At 37.3% G+C, this 20,720-nt stretch overlaps 1 long non-coding RNA gene across 1 annotated transcript; it reads right to left on the bottom strand.

Annotated features, from left to right (window-relative positions):
* Nucleotides 1-8,687: 8,687 nt before the first annotated feature.
* On the bottom strand, nucleotides 8,688-18,304 carry LOC135413260 (uncharacterized). Its single transcript, XR_010430153.1, has 4 exons — nucleotides 14,644-18,304; nucleotides 14,073-14,172; nucleotides 12,608-12,728; nucleotides 8,688-8,777 (listed from the first exon to the last, which is right to left on the bottom strand). It is a non-coding gene; the product is annotated as an uncharacterized LOC135413260 (long non-coding RNA).
* Nucleotides 18,305-20,720: the final 2,416 nt, after the last annotated feature.

The raw sequence follows: 20,720 nt of genomic DNA, 5'->3' as shown, positions 1-20,720 counted from the left end.
AGGCTAAACATCACTCCCACCTCCTCTACCTCCTCCCTGTCAGTGGCACAGGGGGATGGGGAAATTACTTTTACTGCAGTCCCTTTTTGACCTAATGTTGTCATCTTGATCATCTAGTCCAAGTCCACTAAACACATTTTTCCAGGTATAAAAACATGTAATGTACAGTAGCAACCAGCTCTTGTACAATTTTGGCTTGCATTCCTGGAAATATGCAGCTCAAAATAATAGCAAAATTCTGAGCCTTGTACAAGTAGAAATATGGGAGTGACATAACACTGTGAACATGTGGATCTGTACATGCATTTTTATATCCTGTGGAACAATGATTATCTTTGCCCTGGTTGAGAAAAAAAGGTCAACTGTCAACTTTGTACAACTACAAAATGACTGCCAGATTCTCCAGGAAGATTCAGCAAATACAGGACAATCAGGGCTGAGAGAACAGGGTGAAAACACCTTCCATCTCAAGGCAAATACACAAGGAGAGGCTTGTAGAGGCCCATCAATTTGGCAGGCTCTCATTTAAAGAATTTTTAAGGCAATGACTAGGGAATTACTGGCAGATCTTTCAGAACTGCACAATGAAAAGGGAGGGGAGGAAGAATTTGATGACAGTATGGAAAAATAAATCTATAAATGTTCTAAACTAGATATTCATTCATTTGCAGAAGGGGCACGCTTCCCACTCCCTCAATGAAAGCTTATTTATTACAAGAGGTCTCTTTGGTCATATTTTTGAAAAGAGGAAAGGTATCTGACTTGATCACAAATGTCTTCAAGAAGTTACTTTTATCTGTCACTGCAGATTTGGGTTATTTAAAATTTCATTATATACTGACAATAAAGGATACACTACCAGAACAGAATTGTGGCAGAAATGGCTGTTTGGAAAAACAGAAAATTCCAGGGAGAACTATAAATCCCCAAGATATCGCTGAATGATGAACTATATATTCAATTCTTAATTATACTGTAAGATGCGTGAAAATTCATCTCACTTTTATCTATTGTAGATAGAAATCTGCCTACAAGAAAATTTTCCCAGGCTCCAAAATATTTCTTTTGACACAGGTATGAAATACATCACCATCCATAATTTGATTCTTGATCTATCTGCTCTAGGAACACAGTTTGAGACAGCTGCACTTTCTGCTCATAGAGGCTCTCTTATTTTGGAGACCAGTTTTTACATACCTGAGAAACATGCAGATGTCTAAAGGCTGGTAAAAGTAGCAGATCAACAGAAAAAGGCTCTATCTGACAGAAATTACTCCAAATTTTTAAGACCTGAGACTCTGTGTCTGGCAGAAGCTTAGGTGAGTAGCGTTTCACTCATTAGCGCTACATTCATTAGGTAGTTTAAATGCCACAGGTGGGCTCAGTGCTTTCCAATGCATATATGAAAGATCAGTAATTCTCCACAGAAAGAAGCAAGCACTAGACTGTGCAATTTTACCCTCTAGATCAATTTTTGGATGTTATATATAAATAGAAGGAAAGGAAGCTGTTTACAATGGTGAAGTAAAGTGATTATTATAATCAACATATCCAGCTGATGTGACATTCACAAGAAAAATGTCTTAGAGGGTTTGTTTATAATTTAAATAAATTCAGTGTTGCTTTAAATTAAGCAGGTGGCAATCTTTAAGCTGTGCTGCAGACATGGCATCATAGAACTCACAACAAAAACAAGGATGTGTTTCTTGCCTTTGGATTCCATTTTGATACAGCAGGCAGAGAATTATTTCAGAATGAATTAGCAGTGCCTGCACACCTTCTTTAGTTAAAATAGGAAATTACCAAGAGGACAGAGTTTTAAAAGCTTTATGCAAGTTGACAGTCATTGAAGCCAATTGCTACAATTTCCATGCAGTTTCATTGATGTGCTATTCCATGGCCTTCTGACTCTTCCAAACTTTCTCTGCTAAGAAGATACAGGAGTTTAACCACAGGTAGTGAGCCCGAAAATGCTTTTGATCAGTGAGTGAACATATATACGACTGTAATTAAGTTAAAAATTCTACAAGTTATGGGATGAACTAGGTGAAAATGAACTTGTGTCCTAAACCTTCCACAGTTTAATTAATTTAAAAGTAAGTGAATGAAAAGATGTAGAACCATTGGGTCCATTTTTCTATTAACATATATGCACCAAGTTGTAAACTTCCCTTGCCTTACAGCAGTTCCAGGAACATCTCCTGAAATGATAGATATGCTTCCATCTCTTCCAAGGTAGTACATGTCTAGTCTCTACACTAAAGTTTACAATTTGAAGTTATTTTTATTTCAATTTACCTACAAACTGTCCTGTTGGTTTTTTTCCAGAATCATCACAGTTGCCATGACGGTCTTCACAATCTAAGCACATCAGCAGGAGCAATCAAATACCAGTAAAATAGTTCAGCTGCAAAGTCACACTGATACTAGTACCTTTGTAATAGTATATTAAACAGCATCAACATTGGGCCACAATTATCCACTTTATTTAATTATTAACATACTCTTTGATGTAATTTTGGTCCATGACAATGCTCACAGACAACACTTGGACATGATTCAAGGGAAAGCAGATGTCTGGTTCTTCCCAACAGGCAATTTGGACTTGTTTATCCTGCTTTGAAGCAGAGAAGAAAAAAAGTGTTCATTACCAGCAGGGCTAAGGAACAGTCTCTCAGCAAAGTTAGTTACAAAAAAATATACATGACTAGAGTTAAAAAGCCAGTCTTCCCTACAGCACAAGTCCCAGAGGACTGAGATTGTTTCTCATGAGAAAATCAAGACAGCAAAAGAACGGCACAACTCACAACATACTGTAGCAGGCTTCAATTCATTCAAAAAATAAAACAGAAAACCAAATCTCTATCACATAATGAATGGAAAGGCAACATTGGGTGGTCTTTGCATCCTGGAACTGCAGCCAGGAGATCCTGCAGCTCTTAGAGGAAAAAGGACCAAGTACAAATGGACCAACAAGTACAAATCAGGAACCCTGATTCCCCTCAACCTCTTAGGAAAATGAGCAAGTCTCTACAGATAATTCAAGTGAAGGAGATTTTCCTTAAGGCCTTTGTACCACACCAAAGAGAACCCCAAAAAGCCATTTGAAAAAGAAATGTGAATCTGAAACAGAATTCTAGTTTTTAGGGCATTCAGCTGGGAGAAAGGAATCAAAAAATTGAGGCTCTGCTGCCTGGACAGCTGATCAGTTATGTTCAAGCTCTTGACTGATGCAAAACTCTGAAGCAGACCCTGTCACAGGCACAGGTTTCTGTCACCCACCCCCCAGGTGACACTTGGGAAGTCTCTCAGTTTCCCCTGTCTGGATTACTAATAAGGGTACAATTGCATACAGTTTCTTTTCTTCTTTATGGTTCTTTGATCCCAATCATTCAAAATACCATTTCAGGAAAGTGAGACAGTAAACGTCAGTTCTGTCAAGCAAAGGAGGAATTGGGCATGAGGCTTGACTCTCCAAGAGCACCACCACAGCAGCCTGCCTTGGTGCTGGTTTCAAAAAGCCTGAAGCCAATCCTCACAACAGTGCTCCAGGTTGCACATACAGCCTTTCTTTCTCTACCCTTACAGCCTAAGTTCCCGTAAGAGAGGCACAACTGAGCACAGTGGCACAGCAGCTTGTCTGCCTCATGGGGCTGCCCACCAGCAGGAGACAGCTCCCGAGTGGCACCACGAACAAAATCCAGACTCGTTTCAAAGCCATCCCTTTCTGTCCTTCCTTCACGCTTCTGGTCTGCAGGGATTTGCAGGCTGTTCACCTGATCAATCCATTGCACGGGTTTTGTTTTTCTTTGGGAACAGTATACGTCTCTCGCCTTGCACCCCTTCCAGTACATCTCTGTTTTTCATCCCCCATTTGGGCAGTCTCCCAAAGCTTATTCCCATGAGACAGGACAGTAGCTGCCCTGGAGCACAATATGCGGGGGGTGGGCCCCCTGGGGTGGGCAAAATGGGGGCAGAGCCCCTTGGTGCAGTGAAGACCCAAGTTGTGCCTTCAAATTCCTAAAACTGGGGTGCCTGGGTGTCCCTCCTTACTGGCAGTGCTAACCAGGGAGGGAACAGGTGAAACAGCTCCACATTTTCATCACTTGAATGGTCTGTTGAGGTAGTGACAAAAGCTCCCTGAAGGAGGAAGAAAAACCACTTCAGTGCAAAACCACATTTTCAAGGTCAGTCATAAAGTTTAAGAATATTATTTTACGAAAACAAATGAAAAAGAAAGCTGCAGCAATATGCACAATTCACCCTGTGTCAACAAGGACAAAACTCTTTATTGAAATCTCTAACAAGGGGGTTAAAAAGCTCTACAAAATGCTAGGTACTTCTGAGTTGAATGCACCATTTAAAAGTTTCAGGGTGAAATAGCATCCTGGAAGATGTGCCTGAAAAATTCCCCTAAGCAAAGAGAAAAAAATACTCTGATGAGTTATTTGTTGCTTATCTTGGACTGCTGCAATGATGCTGTTCCCTTAAAGATTACCCAAGCAGCAGCCAAGCACAGCACAAACCTGTGTGCTAGTCCTTGTAGTTGTACAGGATACCTAGGCCCATTTTGGATCCTCAGTGTAGGAAAAAATTGCAATAAGCCACTTCCACTGTACTATAGATAAGCTTAGATTAGTTTGCCTGCAGGTAACCAGCACAAATGGCATAACACAAGCTTGACAATGATAAACTAGACAAAATATGTGTATACATGATGATGGACAATGCGTTGGTTTGGTTATATTTTTCATGGAAAGTTTTTAAGTATCCTAGCTATGATGCTTAAGAGTACAGTGTTTTTATTCTGAGTAATTTTTTGTTGTTCAAATTACAAGAATAATCAGAGATTAAATAAGCATTCAGAGATGTTACAGAAGTGCTCCCACCTTCTGAGCCAGAACTATGTAATTTACTTTTCAAAGAACTCTGATCAGATTTCTGAGTTCAGTTCATATGAAACAATAAAGTAAACCAAATTCCATAGCCATTTGCTTTGCTGAAAGGGGTTTTAAGATTACATTAGAGATTGTAAGAAACACAATGAAGAAAAGAAAGAAAATAGTCTGTGTTTTAAAATAAACCAAGAATGGTCACAGAGCAATAAATGGCCCAAAAAGCAAATGTCAAAAAGGCGACTGAAAAAGAAATGCCAACAGAAGCACAGTTACACTAAATGTCCCCTTATCGCAAAGATAAAAAGCAAAGGCTGAACTTGACAAGGCTGAAAATAAGTTTGACAGCCTTAGACAAGAATTGTAAGATGACCTTGGCTACACTGATTTGAGTAAGCAGTTGTAGACAGATGGGCACTTTCAAGTATATAATATTCCTGGGTCTGTAGGGACAATCTTGCTGCTTATAAATGAGGTCTGAAGAATCAAACTAGATGTTGCAATGTAAAAAATGCCAAACGTTATCTTCAGAAACAATCTAAAATATCAGTCTAAACACAAAAACATCTGGCACTGAGTAGAAGATATCCAACCATAATAATGGAAATTCAGATAAAACAAAAAATAATAGAGCTATTGTTCCTTGTTCACTCTTGGTACAATACCAAAGAGGATATATCTGGATGACAGTGAAAACTTTATCATATATCTCTTTCTGCAATTGAATTAATGCAGAAAAATCACTTAATAAAATTGGAAGTCATTATATATTAATTTTTAGGAGAAAATATTGATTCTCAATAAAGTCGATTAATTGCTAGCAATTTACATTGGAGGGGAGGGGTGTGACTCCTAAAGCTCTGTTCTAGGTGTCCTCAGCTACAAGGTGCATGAACTATTTTGTATAATCTCCTCATAAAATATTCTTACACCTCGCCTTGCAATTATTTCACTGGACAGTTTTCTTAAGCACTTCAATAAGCCATGTTCTCTTTTGAAACTGCCAGTGCACTCAAGTGTTTCTTCTGTGCATGTTTCCCTGCTACACCAGTAACACACTCATCACCAAGTCTGTTTGGGTTTTAGAGACCTTCAGTGACAGAGGCTTTCATGTTTCTCAGGTTTTCTATAGATAGATCAGCTTCAAGATGGATGGTACTTCAAGATAGTACAAACATTATTATCACATTGCGCGGAGCTGTGCAGACTTCAAATAAACTTGAAATCATGACTTCTGTTTTTCTCCTGTCTACCAAGAATTGTAAACGGCTTTTTGTGCTGGAGAAATATTTCACTTACAGCTTTCATTTATTAATTAGAAATCTGCAAAAATAAGAGGATCATTTTTAACGTTTTGGTTTGCTGAGTTTCACTCTATAATAGTGAGCCCTCACAATTAATCATTCGTTAAACTCTGCTCATTCAGAGTCTGTGGATGATGTGCCATTATAGTTTTTTTTCCTTAAGAGTGACCTGCATTACTAAAAATATGCAGCAGGGAAACAAAATAAACTAATATTTCATCTTCCATGTGGTGCTTGTTCTTTTGAAAAAAAAAAAAGACTGTAGAAGTTGCATACTGTGCAAATATTTTAAACTTAATGAAAGCTCAACAGCATATCAGAAATAAGTTTGCTTTATCTTTGAGAAAAACACATGAGAATTTGTTTCAGGTCTCAATAAAAAAAATACCAAAGTACTTTTCAGCGCTTTTTAGGTCAACCTCCCTTAGATTTACTTGTAAGGCAACTTTGTATCATTCATATGTATCAAATGTATTATCAGTCTAGTGTTTTATTTGTGCAGTTCTGAATGAAAACTACTTTCAATGTGTTTTCCGTTAAAAAAAGCTATTTGTTGTGGTCTAAATAAGATTTCAAATGTATTTTGCATTATAATTCTAGAATTATACATTAATCATAGTTGAAATTATGATGGCTAAACATAGCGTTCTAAGTGCTGTGAAAATCCATACCCTTCAGATGACTAAAAGAAAATAATGTCTTCAAATGCCAAACTGCTGAAGGGACAACTTTCTTCACAGCCCTACCAGATGGTATGTTTTATCTTCTATTAAAGAAAGGCATCATTAAGAACATTAAAGCACCTGGATAGGGATTATCAGAATGTAATAATGGTAAAATGGTACTTTTCCCATAGCTGATCAGACTATGGAAAATGAACCACAGGGGTACACATGCATGCCTGCCCCAGAAACAGTGAGGGTGAGGGTTGGTAGCAGTCTGAACATGAACAGAGATGTGAAGCATAGATAAATACCAACCATAGAGCATGCTCAAGAAAATAACTAAGTTTACAGAGAAAATTCAATAGTTTGCTGCAAGTCTGACAACTTATTCTGGTGGTAAGATCTGTGGTGGTACAATATAACCGTTCTGATGCAACTTTTAATTATTATTATTTATCTTATATGTAGGTTCAAAAATAAAAATAAAAATTGTATTTTGCTGTTCTGGCAAACTCTCAAGCTTCTTAGAGCAAAAGCTGTGGAGTTTGGAAGGGGGATGTTCATGCGATTCTTAAGAGAAAATAAAAAGCCATGTTTCTTAGGTCCAAGAGCTCTCTCTAAGACTCTGTTTTCTACACATTTTACATCTACATATAGATGGAAATGTGTGTATTACAAGTTAAATATTCTTGTAATTATTTCAGTGTTATTTTTCATTTGTACCACCCAGGACCAGAACTTCCAAATAGATGTATTTCTGCTTTGAATTCACAGGTTAGAGTCTCATTTGGTACTGCTCATTTTGAATCTCTGTTGCTAATACATTTGAAATTGCTTCTGCTCAAGAGAAGGGCCTTTCTACAGATCAAAAGCCTGAAAAAATTTGCAAGTTATTTCAACTGTAACAACCTCCTACCCAGCTGTCATTCTCACTCTCCTGCATTTTTGTTAGCAAACTGAGATCAAAATATATCCAACATTAGCAATTTCTCAAAATACATAGCCATTTCATAAAGGCATCTGAACATAAAACTTCACTGCTGTAATCAATGGCATGATAGTACAGTGAAACTCCCAACCTGCCTATGACTCACATTTCTGATTGTTGAGCCAATTTCTGTGTCGAGAGGTATGAGCAGTTACTGTCTGTTACACATTTTCATTTAAGAGAAAAAAATATTTTCCTTGTATCTCATAAACTCAATCTTCAAAGTATAAAACTTATTTTGGTCACACTTTTTTTTAAGGTCTGCTGTCAGACTTTGATACGTTTTGAATGGTTTTGTCTGGCAAGAAAATTTAAAAAAAAAAAAAAGGAAAAAAGAATGATCTGTTAAAACTAATTATTGTTATGTAATGCAAAACATCACTCTTCAGGGCATGAGTCAAACAAGTCACTTTAAATAGTAATAAATGTTCACTATCAGATTTCTGCTTCCTTCAGCTAAAAGTCCAGATCCCGCTCTTGCTCAAGACAGTGTATCAAATGGAGACATCCCATTTAAATACCCATTTCCTAGGCAAATGTGACAGACAGGATAGTCAAAATTCATGTTTGCTTTAGATTAACTTATTTCTATCGTAGTTGAGGAAATGAAATCTGGTGTAATTAACTTGTGTATTTATGACAATTTATGTTTTAGATTGTCACCTCTTTACTGAATTGATCGCGTATTTTTTACTAGAATGAAAAGGAGACAAGGATAACTTGATGTATCTCCTTCATACAATTCACACTTTTGTAACAATTCAGATTTAAATCTGAATCTGTTAATTTTTACCTGTTACATTAATGAAACAAATGAAAAATTATTTTTGACTGACCATGTTAATTCTGTTCTCTGGAAGAGTTAGAGCACCTCATCTCCTTGCTCCTGCTGGGCCACTTGTATCTAAATCAATCCTCTTCTGATCTGCTTGAGAGGAGAAACAGAATACTCCATGTGGATAATTATATATAAATCTCCTAGATAAAATAATACAAAGATTACATGAACATACATATAAAAATAAATTAATACATGTATTTATTTACATATATCTAGTGTAGGCATGCCTCAAAATACATTGCATGAATACATGGGAACTTAGAAAGCAGTAAGAATTTGCTTACTGTTAAAAGTCAATTATTTTTTTAAAAAATTATTATAATCACAGTAAATAAGTAAATGGTGCATACTTTAAAACTACCACTATTAGGAATACTCAGAATTTTGAGTTACAACTGCAGTAATACCCACAATGTACGGTATCTCTTCCAACAGCATTTGAAAGGCAAAACACTGTAAAAATATGTAAAATAAAATGGAAAGTAGACCTCTAATGAAAAAATTGACTGCCTAACAACGTTTTTCAGATGGATACACAATGAACTAAACCACCTCATCTGCCAGATATGGGAAACATGGTAATTAAAACATGTGATAATCATATGGGAGAAAACTCACTGTTTCACACACACAGAGCACTTACACATATAAAAAATGCTGCTCTCCAGAATATTCTACTGAGAAAACTGAGATGCTGAAAAGATCCATTTTGTAGCAAATATTTCCAACTCAAAATGGGGGTGGGGGGTTGTCTTAAGAATTTGTATGACTCCACTGGCAACATCAGAGGCTTTACAATCAACCTCCTGCTTCTCAGGATTTTTTTTATTTTGCAAACCTCTGAACAGATCAGAATGTGACATTTGCTTGAAACATCTAAGTGACTATTTAATGAGTCATTCTGCAAATGACTTTTGCCTTCAGCCTCTCTAGGATAACCCAGCCATAAGTTCCAAAAGGGAATTACAAGGGAATAATCAGCTGCATTTCCCATCTTTATGATGCTGACTTTCATTGCACTTTCACAGAGATCTCAGTCAGTGATTCCAGCTCTGTTTTCAGAGCATTCACCCAGTGCAATACATAAAAATGTATTTCCTTTCATTTTTCATAAGAAAATAGTACTTTTCTTTCATTACAAAGCTATATAGAATTCTGAGGGTTTTTTAGCATTTAATGCTAGAACAGAGGGAAAATGAACTACCAAGTGCTACCAAGGACCGAAATGTCTCCATCCACTCCAAAAATACAGCGGATGCACTCTATTGTCATCCTCTGCTTTGCAAGACATACTTACTCATTCACCAGGATCAAAGGCTATTAATCTCTCTTCTTTTTTTGCATTATCTTTATCTTACTGCATAAAAAGTATTCTTTTGATCACAGAATAAAATTTCCTCTTTGTGGTCAGAACCATGCAGATATATACATTCAATATCCAAATTCTTAGAATCATGCTCATTTTTAATTCTCCAAAAAGAGGATAAACATCTGTCGCATTAATATCTATTATCTACCTTTTTATAAAAATTCTCATTGATTATATCAATAGAAGTATTAACTGCAAATTGAATTAAGCTTAATTAAAAAAGCCAAGCTCAAACAAACAAACAAATAAATCCACTAAAAACCAGATTTAAATACATAGTATTTTCTAATGGAATCTTTCTCAATAAAAAAGACTTCTTTTTTCCAAGATAATCATCTACAAAACCCACACCCCACCTTTCTCCCTCTCTTGTCTCTTTTTATATTAGTCTCTTCTTCTTCCCAGTCTTTTCTCTTTTCCTTTGTCTTCTACACTTTTGGGATAACTTTTACTGATCAGAGTCTGCCCTGATTTAAACTTTGGGTGTCCTTGCCACTTTTCAATCAGGATATAGAGCATGACCACCACAATTCCACAAAATCTGCAGGAAATAGTCTGCCAAGTGAATTGCATTGAATAAAATCCAGCTGCAAAAATCATCCCTCTTATATCTTCCTGCAGCAAAGGTAGATTTTACACTGAAAATCAGCAGCAAATATCTCACACCCTTTGGACTGCATGCAGCAATCATTTAGATATCGGCTTAACCTTAAGCACAGAGTTGTTTAACAGAGTGCTTTAGTTAAAGTGATTTCTCACTGTCCTACTCCTGCATAAACATTCTTAATTACTTGAGGTGAATTATAAGTGCATGTATTGGTACTGGCTGGAATTCCATGTACTTAACTTTTTGGGAACTGTACTTACTACAATCAAACAGGAAAATTACAAAATGAAACAACTTGTCATTTTTTATTGCCACCTATGAATTATTAAACTTTAATTATAGTTCCTTTAGAGTTTTTAATGACTTACAGTCTTGTTACACATATTTTGAATATTTCAGTTATTGATAGTTCAAATTAGCACTAAGACAAAGTCTTCATTAGCACTTGAAGAATTTTAGAGTATTCTTACCAGAAACGACCTAGAGTGTTAAATGTGTCATTGGTAAATCCTTCATGCCTTGTGCCTATAACTGGGAAAACAGCATGATGCTTCTTCATGGGGGAGATCTCAGTTAATTCTCATGTATGAAAAAGAGGCAGTATCATAAAATTTTCCATTCTTTTCCTCTCTGATGTAGGGATAGAAAAAGTCCCAGCTAGAAAATAATGCATTCTGCCAGTTTTTGTCAGTGCTGGGTTATATACACAGCAAAATGTCACCTTTGGTTTCCTCCCTAATACCCAGGAAGTAGCACTCTGGCCACCTAGGGATCAAACCAAGAAGTTGGTTTTTTTCCAGAAAAGGCAACTGAACCTGGGTATAGACCATGCAAGGCTTAAAAATAATCAGAACAAGAATTTCAAAATCTCAAGCTAAGGTTTCTTTTGATCCTGGCTTTGTGGCAGCTTTGTCTGCTAGACCCGGTCCAATTTTGTCACAAATGCTTCCATTTCCTCTGATCCTCACCTCTCTTTACCGAGCTGGAAGGCAGAGCTCCTTTTGACCTGGTGTTAGAGTGAAGCATAACAAAGAGAGCCCAGGTAAAGTCCTGAGTAAAAATCCCAGCTCTGGTAGAAGGTAGGATTACTCCTCTAGCATGATTATCTTCTCCTTGTCACCAAAGAAATCCTGTAAATGTTAATGGTTCAATATCTTCAAGTCAATGACCCCCACAGCTTAAGTCTTCCTAGTACATCAATCTCTGTACAAACACTTCCTTTATTACCTTTCATGTAACATTATGTCCAGCTTGTGACCAGCAATCCAGGTGCATTCAGTATGCAATTTTGCATTATTTAACATAAATTTCATTAACAGCACATAGTAGCACAAATGTGTCCTCAAAGGTAAGGACTCTTTCTTCTCTATTACAAAGCAAAGAGTGTAGTAGTAAGGAATAAAACAGAGCATAAAGCTGCTGAAATCAAAGCCTTGGAGAGGAAGTGAGAACAAGTGTTTAATGCAGCAAGGAAAATTTCAGAGATTTTTGTGCTGTGAGCTATGTTGTTCCCAAAGGTCTAAATCTCCTAGATTTAGATTTTGAAACTAAACTGTATGGTCAGTCCTGAAAGCAATTGGATTGAAAAGTGTGAGGTTAGTCCAGACAATTTTACATTTGCTAGGCTGAGTAGCTGAGAGTCTTAGAATTTGTTTTCCCTAAAATCTCCAGGCTATAGCTCCTCACAACTGCTAAAGTAAAAGCTGTGGAATTTACTTTTTCCTTTCTTGTGCTTTGCCATGACAAAAATGAAATCTGCAATGACACAGAATCTGGAGCTCCATCTAAAATCCAAGAAGAGAGTCAATGTAGGTCTTTAGATTCATCTTTCCTCTTCAAAAAAGCTCTACTGTGAAACTAGTGTTTAAAGCCCTTCTCAAAAATGGAGCAGTTCCTTACTCACACTACTGCATTTGCTTGTGAAAATGTGTTACTTACTCAGTCCCAACACAGCCAGTCCAAGTGGCAGCTACTTCACATCCCTGGTATAGCAGTGGAGACAGGCTGAGTCCAATTGAATACGACAGTAGCTTCTCTGCTCTTAAAAACTCATTCGTGCCTGTGAGGTATGAAATAAATCTGAAGCCATTTCAACAGATTGTGAACAGAATTAGGATTTCCAGGATTAACAGAACATTGTTTTTTTACCATAGAGCAAGTGAAAATGCTTATTAAAAAATGAAATGCTTTGTTACTGTTCAAATAATAGTTAAAGACTTCAAAAATTACAAAGCTTGATATATTGAATGCACAAGTCCCAGGGAATTGAAATTGGTCATAAAAGAGATTTAAACAGATGACACAGTTTAAGGTAAATGCATCTGTAACCATTACATGCTTGTGAAAAATAGCACCATGTTTCTTTCACTTCAGGAAAATACTGGGAAAAAATGAGACTGTTAGAACAAGATTTGCTCAGTTTCATTAGAAGAACTTACAAATTCTACAGATTTAGGTGTTTAAATTCCAGTAGTAATGCTTATAAGTTTATTAATACTGAACTAAAAAGCAAGCAGGAACAGCATAAGCCATATACACCATAATACAGAAAAAATCTTCCCCTAAATTCCTCCTCTTTTTATTTTTAATACCTCTCTAAGCTTCATTCATTTGAACAGGACACTTGCACAAAAGCCAATGGGGGATAATGATGCAACCCAAGATCTGAGTGCAGTGTTGTTATCCAAATTCAGAGATAAGAACATAAAAGGCATAGAAGATCAGGTCAGTAGCAAGAGCCTTAATCAGGCTTTCCAACTTCTCTCTGTAATATGCTTTTTTTATGTAGCGTATGCTTGAGGTAACAGAGATAGCCCTGTTCTGATGATTGTCTAATGATATGGGAGCACTTTCAAGAAGGTCAGATCTCTTCTCCTCCCTGTTCTGTGAAAGGTCAGCAGCTTCTTTCAGCAACTTATCCTTTCGGATCCCTTCTTTAGTTAAAAATGGACAGCATGAAAATGAAACCTATTTGATTCACCAAATAAACTTGCTGTGAAGTTTGACCTGAATAATCTTTTAAATTTGGTTCATCTGCCAAGGGATAAAACCAATTATTCATACAGCTTTACTGAAAGCAACTGTTGCCACCCTAATGCATGATTAACTTTCCAAAAATAAAAAAAACAAGTATTTTTTCCCTCAAACCTGACATAACCTCCACATTTCATGAGAAACATGAGTGCTTTTGAATCTCCAACGGTTCCCAGGATAATAAGATACATCTGTTCTACACAATGACTAAGCACTATAAATAACATAGTTTCAGCCCAGTGAAGCAACCAAAGTAACAGTCAGTTACCAGCAGAACAATCTTCAGACAACAATCACCACTAACAATGAAAGCTCTTGGGCTGAGAAAGACAACTTGTAACGCCACTGAGGAATGAAGAGAGACACTTACCAAGTGAAGCTCCTGCTTTACTTGTGCAGGCAGTGAGGAATGTTCCGCTTTGTAGGCATCCACACAGAGCAATTTAACACCATGAATAAGCACCCCAATGCTAAATGAGCACAAAAAAAAGCAAAAAGAGCAAAAACTGTGTTGTATCAGGAGTATTCTGAATCCATGCTAATTAGCCTTGCTATTAGCAGAGTTAATTTACTCTGGAAGAACATTAAATTGCTACTGGACCCCACTGGGGCTTTTGCAGCACACTGGGCAGCCCATGGCACCACCTGGATGTGCTGCTCACACAGACCTGGCTCAGGGATCACTTACAAGAAGACAGCTCACAGCCCTCTTCTGTGATATAGCAGAGCTTTTACAAGTCATTCTGTTGACACCACCTTACAGTCCTGAAGGTAGAATAGAGAAGATATAGGATGATATCTTCAGAGAAAAACTCTGGCCTTGCAAAAAGGGAGAGGTGAACTACTCTCCTACTTGAATAGGGCCAGCATTTCCCTTTCCTTGAAGTGAGTCCCAAGCTGTTCAAATAGCATCAGCTACTTTTATAGTCACAATACTTTACCTCTGAGTTCACTCCAGCTGGAATTTTTTGCTTAATGTGTATGGATCGTCTCAGCCACCTCTGAAGGGATCTGACCCTTGAGGTCAAGAGTCCACGACATCCATTTCATTCTTGCAACATTGCAGGGCTGGTTTTCAGACAGGAAAGAAAAGGATAATTCTTCAAAAGAAACTCAAGTAAAAGGTAGATGAGGAGAATGTAAATGCTGCCCCGGCTGAAGTATAGCCGGGGGAGTTCAAGCTGGCATCTGAATATTTCAAAAAAGTGCCAGAGTAACCACAAACTGTGGTGATTCTTACTGTGCTTCCTCAGACTTTGAAAATCCATCAGTAAAGTATAGTTTGTAAAAGCTACTCTTTCATTTTCTTTCTGTATTATATATTTATAAATGTTACCTTATAGTGCTGATGGATAGAATAGTCCTTTGTATTTCCTCTGTTTTTAAAGTATTGGTTTTTTTCTTGTTTTTATGGAATAAAGTCCAAAAGCTAGGAATACATCATTTTCTCCTCTTGATTGTCTTATTATATATTTGCATGCTTCAACTGCCAAAGTATATTTAGCTGTTGCAGTCTATCCCAGCTCTTTTTTCTCATCAGTAATATTTTTGCATAAGGTCTTCCATCAATCCTTCCATGAGTCATAAATTTTAGTCTTTTTCTACAGTTTAAAATTGCAGTGGGCCAGCCTTTGTACATGTACCGCTTAGCACCAACACATCCTCCAACTTCTTTTAACTACTTCCCTGATGTCAAAGAGGTCTGCTGACCTCCTATTTTATCTTTAACAAACAATTATTACAGCAGATACTTATTTAATCATCTCATGCAAAGATTTTTGCTATGATATTTACTTTTGTTTTAAATACATACAGTATGGGGAAAGCAACTTAGCCCTTCTGGTATAAAGAACATTTCTGAAATCACAGAAAAATGGTCTTCGAATTGAGGGTGCTGGTGCCAGGACATGAAGTACTGATAAATAAGTAACCTTTTAATTTTGTAAGCTTTTAATGTTATTATTTAGGCTTATTTTCTTACAACTGCATGCAACATATAGTAAAAAGAATCAATCAGGGACCACAATGGCTTAAGAATCCTACTTACCACATAAAAAGTTGAGAACTGATAGACACACTGAGAATCTGACTTTCCACATACATCACCCAGGTGCGGTGTTAAGGTTTTTTCTTTCTACACAAGTCAGTTGTCAAGAGCATCACCATCTGCACCCTCCATGCCCTGGGTGAGAGCTGTTCTCAAGCAGGCTGTGAGATAACCAGCAGGTGAAAAGCCTAACCCCATGAATGGCTGGCTGCTCCAAGGTATGACATTCAGAATTTTTTGGCATTTATAACAAACATGTTGTGATTGAAAATTCAGGGTTTCATGTTACTCATTAGAAGACTCACGTGTGTTCCAGATGTGCTCACCTGAGTTTGCTGTGAGAGTGACTTTTTACATGGGCAGATAGTGATCAGAGAAGGAGGAACAATTTTAACTTAAAATAGAAGAGATATTAAGAAGAAATGCTTTACTCAGGGGGTAGTGATGCACAGGAACAGGTTGTCCAGAGAAGGTGTGCATGCCCCATCCCTGGAATTGGTCAAGACCAGGTTGGATGGGGCTTTGAGTGATGTGAGCTAGTGGAAGGTGCTCCTGCACATGGCAGAGGGATTGGACTAGGTGATCTTTAAGGACCCTTCCAACTCAAACCATTCTATGATTTTGTGATTACAGATGTAACCAGAAAAATACACATTCAAGTGATCACAGAAACTTGCCAGTGTGGATTTGAAGCAAGATATGGATGGCATTTTGAAAATGTCAAGTATTTCCTATGCTAGAAAATATATAATCAGATGTATCAGAAAATAGTCAGATGCTCCTTTCTTTTTACTTAGAGTCTTTGTACAAGTACATTTGCATTTAATTATGATAAATGAATACATGCCATCAAAATTTTCAAAAATGTTTTATTTGGTAAAAAAATACGATGTTTTTTCACTGGTTTGATTTGTCCAGTGGCCTGAAAAAAATAAAACTGAGCTCAAATGTTAGGAAAACCAACTTCATGACAAACTTAATGAAAATGTCACAATCTTCATCAGAAATTTTTTCAGTCTAAAAATAAAGAACATCTGAAAATCCACTTTGCTTTATGTTCATTTATTTCCTGCCTTACTAGCTTAATTGCAGAACACAGAAGCAAAAGCTCTTCAATGCAACACCTGGAAGAGATAACAGGTACACCAATTTGACTAAAATATCTCTGGGTATTTAATCTTAGAGATTTTTTTTCTTTGAACTCCTCATGCGTTTATAAATTTAATAGGTGGCCTCACAATGAAAACTTGATCTGTAGCTGTTATAAAGTTGTCTGAGCTGAGTCCATCCTACAGATTGCCACAACCCCTTTTGCTGTCTCTACTACACTTAGGAAAGTCTTTATGGGGAATATTTCATGCATTGAACATTAATGAAATCGAAAATGGAAATATCCTAAACAGTCAAAAAGGTTGCTTGACAATACACCACAAAGAAGATGCATAAGCAACACTAAACAAAACAGCAGATCTATTATTTACAAAACTGAGTATAGCATCTGAAACACAAGTCCATTATGCATTTCAGCATTATATTTCAATAAAGTGCCAGCAACTAGTTTTAATACTGATAGCTTATTGTACATTCTTACCCTCTTTCAAAAAAAAAAAAAAAAAAGAATGGACTAGCTATTTAATTTTCTGAAAAAGAAATCAATATTGCACATTAAAAACTTGTTCATTTATCCTCTATATTCATCTGTCACTTCCCTCTCATCTACATAGAAATAATTCATTTTACTATAGAATTTCCTTTGTACCGTGGTCTAAAAAATGTACTTGCTTCATTTGTTCCTGCAATCTTCCTTAAGGAAATATAATCGCACCTCTATCTGAAACACCATTTTTAACTCATCAAAAGCCCTTCGCTGCCCAACGAGCTGGCCTTAAAAAGTTTTCCTATGCCTGTAACTAGAGATGAATAAAACAAGAATCAAAGTGATAAGAATCAGTGAAGTGAAGTGAACTCAACTCATGGAGAACCCAAGTCAGACATAGATTCCTTTAGATATGGGGAAATGTCCCCAGGATGGGGTCAAGTCCAACAGATAAGCTTAGTTCCTTTATAATGACTGGTTATCCTGTTATTACTACTAGAGAATTTTTGTTACTAACAGCATACTAAATCCTTTCCATTAAGTTCATATGATATTATCTAGATATTTGCTTGAATAAATGAAACATCATGTGTTAGATGTTTTATAAAGTAACCTTTTGCACTGCATCAAAACATACACTCAAAAAGAGGCTGCTTTGATGCCACATACAACTGCATGTAATAAGGTTCTGAAAGCAATTCACTGAAAAGTGTCTCACTAGGCAGACATGAGTCGTTTTGCCATGAATATTCCTTATGTTCAAAAAATGCATTTAGAAAACATGAGTTATCCCTCTATAACCTTGTCTGCCCTAAAGTACTGTAGATGGCCATCAGAGCATTGTAAGAGCACCCATCAAACACTGTAATCAGGAGTCTTTCCATCAACAAAAGCACAGAAACAGCAGCTGAAAATACTTATATAATTTCTGTTGTGGTTTAAGACCAGCTGCAAACTAAGCCCCATGCAGCTGCTCCCCTCCCCCCCAACCCCTCCAGTGAGAAAGAGAGACAAAGGGTAGAGGTTACGGGTTAAGATAACAAGTTACTGGAAACAGCAATAAGATAAGAAAATGAACATAACAATATTAATAACAAAAGTGTATAAAAAGGGGTGGTTTACATGCAAAAAAATGCTCGCCAAGTCCAAAGCAATGCAACTGTAGCTGGCACCCCCGCACCGCTCCCTCCACCATGTTTTCTTTTCCCAAGCCCAAGACAATGAAAAAAAAATCCAGTGGGGGACAAACCACCCACGTGGGACCAGTGCCACCCCACCGCTCAGCTCACCACCCACTCCTCCAGAAAAGGACAAAATGGCCACAGATGGTCTGTATGTTCCCTTTTTTCTTGCTCCCTAAGCCACACCCCCTTCCTTCTTGGAAGTGAGAACCCCTACTTCCACTGCCTGGTGGTGATGTGTGTGGTATAGAATAACAACCGAGACACACCCAGCACGGCTCCAAGCTCCTCCCCCTCACAGCTACTATGAGAAGATTAACTCTGTTCTAGCTGAAACTAGGGCAATTTCCTAACGATAAAACAGCAGTAGCAGTAGCAGTAATAGTAGTAGTAGTATTTACTTCTGAGACTTCCCTCAGTCATACCAGAGCACAGAATTGTAGAGAGGGATCATAAACAGTAGTCTTGAAGTGAAAAAAGAAATAGTCAGCTCTGTCAAATCCCAGTTTCAACTACGAGATTACCCTACTCATCTCTCTTCCAAGTGTGCTTCTCCCAGGGTAATTTTATCCATATCTGTAAGTCTGCATAGTGTTGATACAGTGTTCCCTCCTGGAATGGAAAAGCACTGAGACATGGCATATCACCTGTGGCCTGTCTCTCAAGGTTGCTCTCAAGTTTGGAGTACTTCAGCAGTGTGCATTGACCTTTGAGAACCAATGACAGTGACCTAAATAAGTTTTAAAAGTCTGTGCTATAGATAAAAGGGAATGCAAGAAGTTCAGATCAGATTTGCTGAGTTTATATTCTGGGGGAACATTTGGCCTACATTTTGGTTCAGGAGATTTACTCTTCATCTTGTCTGGAGGTTTACAGTATTGCCAGATCACACGACAGCTGCGAGTGAGATCTTTGAAAATAATGAAAAAAGCTTTAATATCAGGAGGATTTTTGTTCAGAAAAACTGCTTACAAATACTAATGGGAGCTTGTAAGCCTCTAGGATGGCCATAGGTTACGTTTTTCAGCTTATTTCCCTGCTACCACAAGAGACAGAAATGTACTTTCTATGTATAAATGTGACCTTCCTACACAGTCCTATGAACTTTGCAGCTGCAGTTTAAAAAGGAATATCAAATACAGAATATTCTGTAGAAAATTAAAAAATAATGAACACTAGCTGAGTACAAAATCTTTTTATGCTGGTACAACTGTATTTAAAAGAGCACTATAAGTTATTTTTTTTACCAATGTTTTCTCATTAGGTAGCCCTTGGAGACTAAAACCAAAGTGGGCTTCCATTGTATTATGCAGAGTAATATAAGAGTTCAGAAGCAACAGAAAAAATTGTAAAAGCAATGGTTTTCTTGTTTTCTAATCAACAGACAAAAATACTCCATACTGAAGTTCTGCTACTACCTTGAGATGGTTTTCTACTTTTCCCTTGAATGCCTCCATAACACAAATCTCCATAACACAAATTTCCATAACACAAATCCCCATTTAGTTTATGTCCCACTGAAAAAAATCTTCTTTTGGCCAAAGGGAATGCACATATGCATGTTCAAAATGTACTGTCAGTCCAGCTAGTATTTTAATAGCTTAATAATCCATATTGTCCAATTAACACAGAAATGCTTCATTAATAATACAGGAAAAATTGCTATAGAAAGAAAATAGCACTTCCTACCACATACCCCTTTTCTCTGGTATGTGCTTCCCCTTCCCATGTTCTCTTGTGTCCAAAGGTCAATGGTTTCAGGCTTCCTTGAGAGGCTTTTGGATGATGGAGGGATGTTGTATGTACAACAACCATCAAAATCTTCAGGTCCTTCACCAAGGATGATATTGACACTGCGTATCCCAAAGATCCACTTAAAATCCTCTTTTTATGCTTTTTATCATGGTGTGTTTCTCATTGCTTCCTAGTCAAGTTTGAACAATGTCCCCCCCAGCCCTGATACTCCAGGGGACTGTTGTTCATTGCCCAGTGGTTCTCTTTGGCCTTTACCACACACAGGTTCCCATTACTCAAGCTAAAAACAGGTCATGCAGCAGTCACTGACCACTGCACAGCTGTTAAATGAAGCCCAACCAGCTCAGGCTGAGTCACAGACAAGTGTGTGTCCCTGCACAACCAGGTCAGTGCAAAGCCTGGTGTTTTCTCCTGCTTATGGCAAAAATCACATTGAAC

Source organism: Pseudopipra pipra, chromosome 4 (assembly GCF_036250125.1).
Source record: "Pseudopipra pipra isolate bDixPip1 chromosome 4, bDixPip1.hap1, whole genome shotgun sequence".
Lineage (NCBI taxonomy): Eukaryota > Metazoa > Chordata > Aves > Passeriformes > Pipridae > Pseudopipra > Pseudopipra pipra.
Note: the sequence above shows the minus strand (reverse complement) of the source record. Positions and strands in the feature narration are given on the sequence as shown.